We start from the raw sequence: 6724 nt of genomic DNA on the forward strand, positions 1-6724 counted from the left end.
ATCTCGCTGCACCGGCGAGTGACTCAGGACGAGTCACGATGATTGTGTTGGGGAACTGTTGGGTAGCGGAGGTCCCGCATAATGGTTTTGGGACAGAAAGCCTAGAAATTAGGAGTAAATTATTGTAAAAACTCTGAAGTATGCAGAGCACGAAATATAAAATGTCGAGTTGAAGGGTTGTCCACCCAAGAAATAATGTAAAATAATAGGAAGTAAGTCGGTCTGCGGACCATAGATAGGTATAAATAGACCACGACTCTATGAGGGGAAAGGCAGTTCTCTGGTTAGTATGATTTTGAGATCGGATATGTAATGGGTGTCTGAGAAGGGCAGTTTGAGAGCGTATATAAGTCCAAGTCAGGAGTTTGGATAGAGGATAGAGGCTCTGTAGCTGTGTGCGCAGAGGCCTGGAAGAGTCCACAGTTGTGTGCGCGGACCCCTGTAGCTGAGTGCGCAAGGCAGACATGGATGTAAGGGTGATAAGTGGAAATAAAGATAAGTTTCTTCTTAATTCTGTGTTAATTCTATCGCAACTCTGTTCTTTTATGGTGAATGAAACTGTTCTGATCTGCGCGCGTATGCTTATTGAATACTTGTGAATTGGGTTTAATCTTAATGCGCGAACTGAATGAAAGTAATAAATGTTTGCTTAAATACCTCTCTAAGTAGATCTGAGTAATAATACTTAATAAGATCTGTAATCAGCATGGTAAAGGAAAGCTAAGGTTATCTGGATCTGCGCGGATCTAGCACAACACGAGGCTGCAGGATGGCACGCGAACCTCTCAAACCACATCTAGACATCCCAAGGGTGCGGAAACCTGGTTCCAACACCCTCTCCTGCTACCTCGGGTGAGACCTCAGTCTGCGCTTCGTGGGCTGTTGGCGAAACGGCTGGTAGCTATGGGATTTGCTTGGCTAAATAATTCTTCCGAACCTGGGCTAGGCCCATATAAGCCAACACTAATACAAAGAAACATGATGCTAAAACAGAAGAGGAAGAAGGCATTGAAAAAAAAAAAAAGAGAAGCAAGAAACAAAAGAACTAAGTGGCTTCAAGGACAGAGAAGAAGCTGAATAATCAAATTCCATGGCCCTAATCCACACCAATAATCTAATTGCAAATGATCCTTAGCTGGCACTTAGATGTCTTGCTGCCCAATAGAAAGTAATTTCACATTTCGAGGACATGCTTAAGCTGCTAAGAAATATACATGCATAAGGAGATGGAAAACACTGCCACATAGCTTGAAGATCAGAGAATATCAGTGGGGAGAAGTAGAAAGGAAAGCAGGCTTCTATGAACTAGAAGAAGAGACCACAACAGAAGCATAGGATGTCAGAGAGGCTACCAGAGCCACTAAGTTGCTCAGAGGATGAGCAACACTTTCAGTAGGGGGTGATGATGAGCCTCATCATTAAGTAATTATATCGGCCTTAATTGGCCTTAATTCACCTCCTAGCTTAGTTAAACCAACTATTCTCACAACTTATTGCATACTTTTTATTATATTTTGTTTATGAGATGAGTTAGAGTGGGATATTTTGCTTTGTGGTCTGTTGTGCATGAAATGCAAGAATAAAAGATAAAAGCAAGTAACTATGGTAAAATAACTTGGTAAAAACTGAAATGGAACAAGGGAGAGGAATTACAAGAGGTAAATCCTCCTCATTTACAACCCCTCCATTTGAATATCCCTCCATCAGCTGAAAGTACACACAGCCAAATCAGGAGTAATAGAAGGCAGCCAAGCAAGTGAAGGTGCAAACAGCCAAACCAGGTGTACTAGAAGACAACCAAGCAAGTGAAAGTACGAGTTTATCTTGAGTTGGGAGCCAAGCCTCCCTACTAGAAGGCAGCTCAGCTAGTGAAAGTAAAAGCACAGGTTTATCATTAAGTTGGGAGATGTACCTCCCCAATTTTGAGGGAAGTCGTTGGAGACTTCAAATGTATAAATAGAGAGGCTTAGGACCTCAGTTTTTTTAGTCACCAGTAGTCAGTTACCAAGAGTTAGCAATAATTCGAACTTTTGACTATAGAACTAGACCTGTAACAGTTCTTGATGTAATACAATGTTTTTATAATGAAGATGAGTTTTGTTCTAAGCCAGCACTAAGTTAACTCAAAGGGCTGAAGCTCTTGGGTTAGGGCCTGACCCTAGTAGCCAAAGCTCCTCTTTATTGTATTGTTAAGTAGCATAGCTTTCTGTTCATTTGCTTAAATAGTTCATTTCTATTACAGCAGTATAGCATAGATGCATGGTTTGATTATTCATTTGTTAAAGTAGATGCATTTTCATTACAATAGTTTAGCATAGATTTATGGCTTTCCTGTTCATTCACTGAAGTAGCTTCATGTTTTCTGTTTATTTGTTTAAGTAGTTGTAGTCTCATTATGGTAGTACAGAGTAGATTAGCTGTGATTCAGTCTACTTCCATTTATGCTCTCATTCAACCAATAGGTTGGCAAAGAAAAGATCCACAAGGTTTCTCACAAGTGTTTCAGCCTAACCTCCTCCCTCTGGGACCATGATGTGAGGAAGAAACCCTGTAGCAACCCCAAAAACACAGGGTTTTAGTTTTCATAGGGAGTTTGTTGCTTAACACAGTCGCTGAGCTCATTTCATATCACTCTACTCCTTTACTGGTCATCTTCTCCTTCACTCTCTTTTAGTCATTTGATCTCCCTCACATCCATTTCATTCTCCTTTAGCATGAAAAGTAGAGCAGAAGCTATTAATCCACGTCCAAATGGTTTTAACCGTAGATTGAGCACGCAACAAAATTGACCAATCACCGCCTGAATTCACTTTTAGTGTTTGACTTTGTGCACTTTAAATCTTGATCATCAATCTGCCTTGTCAAATTCGACGGCTATCGTGCACTTGCTCACCAACCAGCTCGGTCAAATCTTCACTGTTGATCTACCTCGCTAGATCTGATGGCCATCGCGCGATATCGCGTGGATTTCTGTCTGATTGTTATCTACCTGAGGGCATACGAAATGGGTGGTTTCCCCGTGCTACGTGTTGGCTGGGGAGGTTAATCACGTAAAATTTTAGGAAACCACTTACAGCTCTGAGGGTGTGCGATATACTGCTTACCGCTCTCTAAACCTGCTCCCTCATTTCTGCACATTCCTTTAAGCACTCCAATCTCCACCGTCGATCTAGCTCCTGATCTGACGGCCATTGCATCACTCGATACCATTTCCATACATTTCTTTTGCTTTCGATCTAATCTTCGCCATCCATTTGCTGATTAATCCTGTCTGTCCATCTCCTGACTCCACCCTCGCAATATAATCTCAATCATTCATCCTGTTAGTTCACACTGTTCTCCCATCTACCTACGTACCCTCCTGCGATTCGATCTCAGCCGTTCATTTTCTTTTCACCCCCCTGATCCAATGGTTCTTAAGCATTTTTGCTCCCTCACGTCCTCTTTTCACCAATTTGACCTCTGACTGCTTCTTCCACTTAGACACAGACTCAACTTAGTTTCCATTGTTTACCCCTTAGTCTAGTTTTGATGCTCTTACTTCTGCAACTTAGATAATTAGAATTAGATTAGTGATTGACCTAGTAATTCTGCTTATCATAGTTGTTTAATTGGTTAGCTAGGGTCTGGTGTGAGTTTAGCATTACATGATTGCTTTCTTCATTTCTGTAGTAGAATAGCTCTCCCCTAGAATAGGTTTGCTCTCCTTCCATCAAAATCAAGCTTCTTCTGACCCTATAGAAGTCTGGCTTGGAACCCCTGGGGTCTCTTGCCAGATGAGCAGTGACAATAGGCAGCACCTTCACTTCTACTTGTGTATATAGCACAGTAGCCTCCAATTTTGTACAAACACCGGGTTGATAAGTAAAGCTGGTAGCCCTGGGAGTTGCAACATTCTTGCTAAAATACCTAGGCTCATCAGTACGTGATCCAGAGTTTGAAAGAAGTGGATGACAAGGTTGAGGACTTCAAGAAGTTTCATTTTGGCACCAAGAGTTTCAATCTGTAAAATCCACATGGCTTATGCATGGACCAATGTTCGAGAATGTACTATCCTTAGATCCAAGGGGCGTGTCATTGACTAGAGGAAGACCCTTGATATTTCTATAACTCCTCTAAGCTTAATGAAATGGTCAGCATGGCAATAGAGTGTCTAGCATAACACAAGGTAGCAACACCACAGGGAGAAGCAACAATAGCATCAGCGAGTAGCAAACTTGCACAAGACCAAGGCAAGAGGAAGATTTGCAAAAGTGTAGATGTGGAGCAAAGCTATAATTTTAAGGACGATCCACTTGTTGAGAGAGTAGATTTGGAGATAGAAGCAAAGAGGCAATAGTGCGACAGGAGCGTGGAAAAGGAGAAATAAGAAAAGACTGGAAGAGACGGAGAGGAAGTTGCAGGAATTAGAGTAGAAGCTCAAAGAAGAACAAGAGTTGCACTGACGAGAGAAGGAAGCGCAGCAGGAACATGAATGGGAACATGAATATGAGGAAGTGCAAGGCGCAGAGATAATGCAAACTGCGTCGATACACGTTGAAGACTCAAATCCACCAGCAGCAGATGAGGAATAGGGTGAGCAGTGGCAGGAACAGGAACTTGCTCAGCAAGATGAACTGATGGGTGAACAAATGGACATGAAGATGGAACAGACGGAATAGGATCAAGACACTCACCTCATGCAAAAAGCAACCAAGGTTATCCCACACACTTCACCAACTCCAATAATAGAGCAAGTCCCAAGTGAACAAGGGGATACCATTCTCCTTGAAGATGATCTGGGAACAGATGTGTACAACATAGCCTTTGACGAGTCACAACACAAAGTTGTAAAGGCACATAGAGCGCATATCTTGGATGAGCATGCATCACTTGCACATGTTGAAGAACAAGTGATTGTGTCAAATGTACAAAGACATACAACTGCCTTGGTCGATGCTACAAAGGCTTATGTTGAATCCACGAGCTTGAGTGTGAAGTTCTAAATAGTAGAAAATGAGTGCATGGCTAAGGAATTGCAAGCAGCTAGGCAAAGAGGAATAATCAACAGGATCCACTAGAGAAGAAATGAAGAAAGCAATACTTGTTGAAGTATCGGCTCTTGAGACAGTAATGCGAAGACTATATGACAGGTTCATCACCATGCACAAGGCAGTTTTCCATCTACAGGGTCATCATCAGTGCTGCACCAAGATATCGCGAACACTCACAGATATACATGCCATGGTTGATCATGTACAGAAATGGACAATGAGGTACAAAGGAGCCCGGCTTCACTTGCACAAGATGATGAAGTCGCAAGTATAGTTGGACAAAGCACGCATCCGAAGTATGATCTAGAACTATGAGGAACTCCCATCGCCAATGTTGAGGCTTTGTATGCACGGTTTTTCAGGAGTTTGGATGTCGTGGTGAGAAATTATGGAACCCCATCAATTAGAACACTCATCGAAGCCAAAGAGAAGAACCAAGTTCGGCTGGAGCTTGATGCGTACTTTGATCAGTTGATGCACATGGCCAACAACATAGATTTGCAGATCATTGCAGACAACATGCAGAGATATGTCGCCAGTCTGACTGTGCTCAGGACTAAGTTGCGCATGTTACAGGACAACTTGGATAGAGGTTCTAGCTTAGTATACCTGGAAGCAATGGATGCAAGAGTTTGTGTCGAGAAAGATAGCATCAAACAATAGACAGACACCATTGCGCAATACCAAGCATGGCATCCGTTCGTCACTGAGGATCATAGAGAGGATGTTAATGAGCTGGTCTTTCCAGAACTGTCTGAGTCTTAGTGTTGTCTTGTCTTGCTGACTCAATCCTATTTGTGTCCCACATGGGTATATGTGGAAAATGTATTATTATTGTAAACATGATGTAAAGTGAAATTCCAAGTGTCATTAGTGTAATACAAACAATTATATGTAATGTAAAGAGTTATATGTAATGAAGTTGAAGACTCATGAGGGTAGTCCAAGAGTCACAAAGGGGAATGTCAAGGGTCACCCCACCCTTTGTTATAATTAGAACCTCATAACTCATAGAACAGGCTTTTGGGAGCCAAACTTTTGCTACACATTGCTTAGAGAAGGGCTTGGAGATTATTGTGACGAGCCTTGTCTTCTCCATAGTACAAAGTGAGTACATCTCTTTAGAGGAGTAGGAAGTGTTGACAATAACGTTCCACTATTAGAGCTAGTGGTTTTCATGGTTGCATGTATGGATGGAACTTTCACTTTATATAATATAAAATATCAAGCACGTCTTCATGCATATGTTGTTATTGTAGTTCGACTATTCTAGTTACTTTAGCAATGTATGTTGTTTAAATTACGCATTTGTGTATGAACTATTTCATATACGATTGTATGAATCTTGTTCAAGTCATGTTGTTGGTTTAACCCATCACTTTGGATTGTCGAATATTCTTCTTTCCAGCTTGTGATGTCATTCAACTTGTGTGTTCCTTTTAGGTTGCGTACTATTACAGGCTTCTAAGGGGAACACTTTATTTTCCCCTCTGTGTGTTAGAACCTACCCATGCATCTCTCTTGATTCACTGCAAGGTCACACACTTTCTTCCAACAAAGATATCTTTGTTACCTCTATGCCTTATCGCAGTCATGGCATAACTTTACAGCCCACTGCTGGGACTCCTACTCCAAACGGTCTGAGGTCTAGTTGGGACATCTTATCGGGGAGATCCCTTGACATGTTGGTG

The sequence above is a fragment of the Pinus tabuliformis genome, chromosome X, assembly GCF_031772625.1.
Source record: "Pinus tabuliformis cultivar Carrire ecotype Pingquan chromosome X, CPIR1, whole genome shotgun sequence".
In the NCBI taxonomy this organism is placed as follows: domain Eukaryota; kingdom Viridiplantae; phylum Streptophyta; class Pinopsida; order Pinales; family Pinaceae; genus Pinus; species Pinus tabuliformis.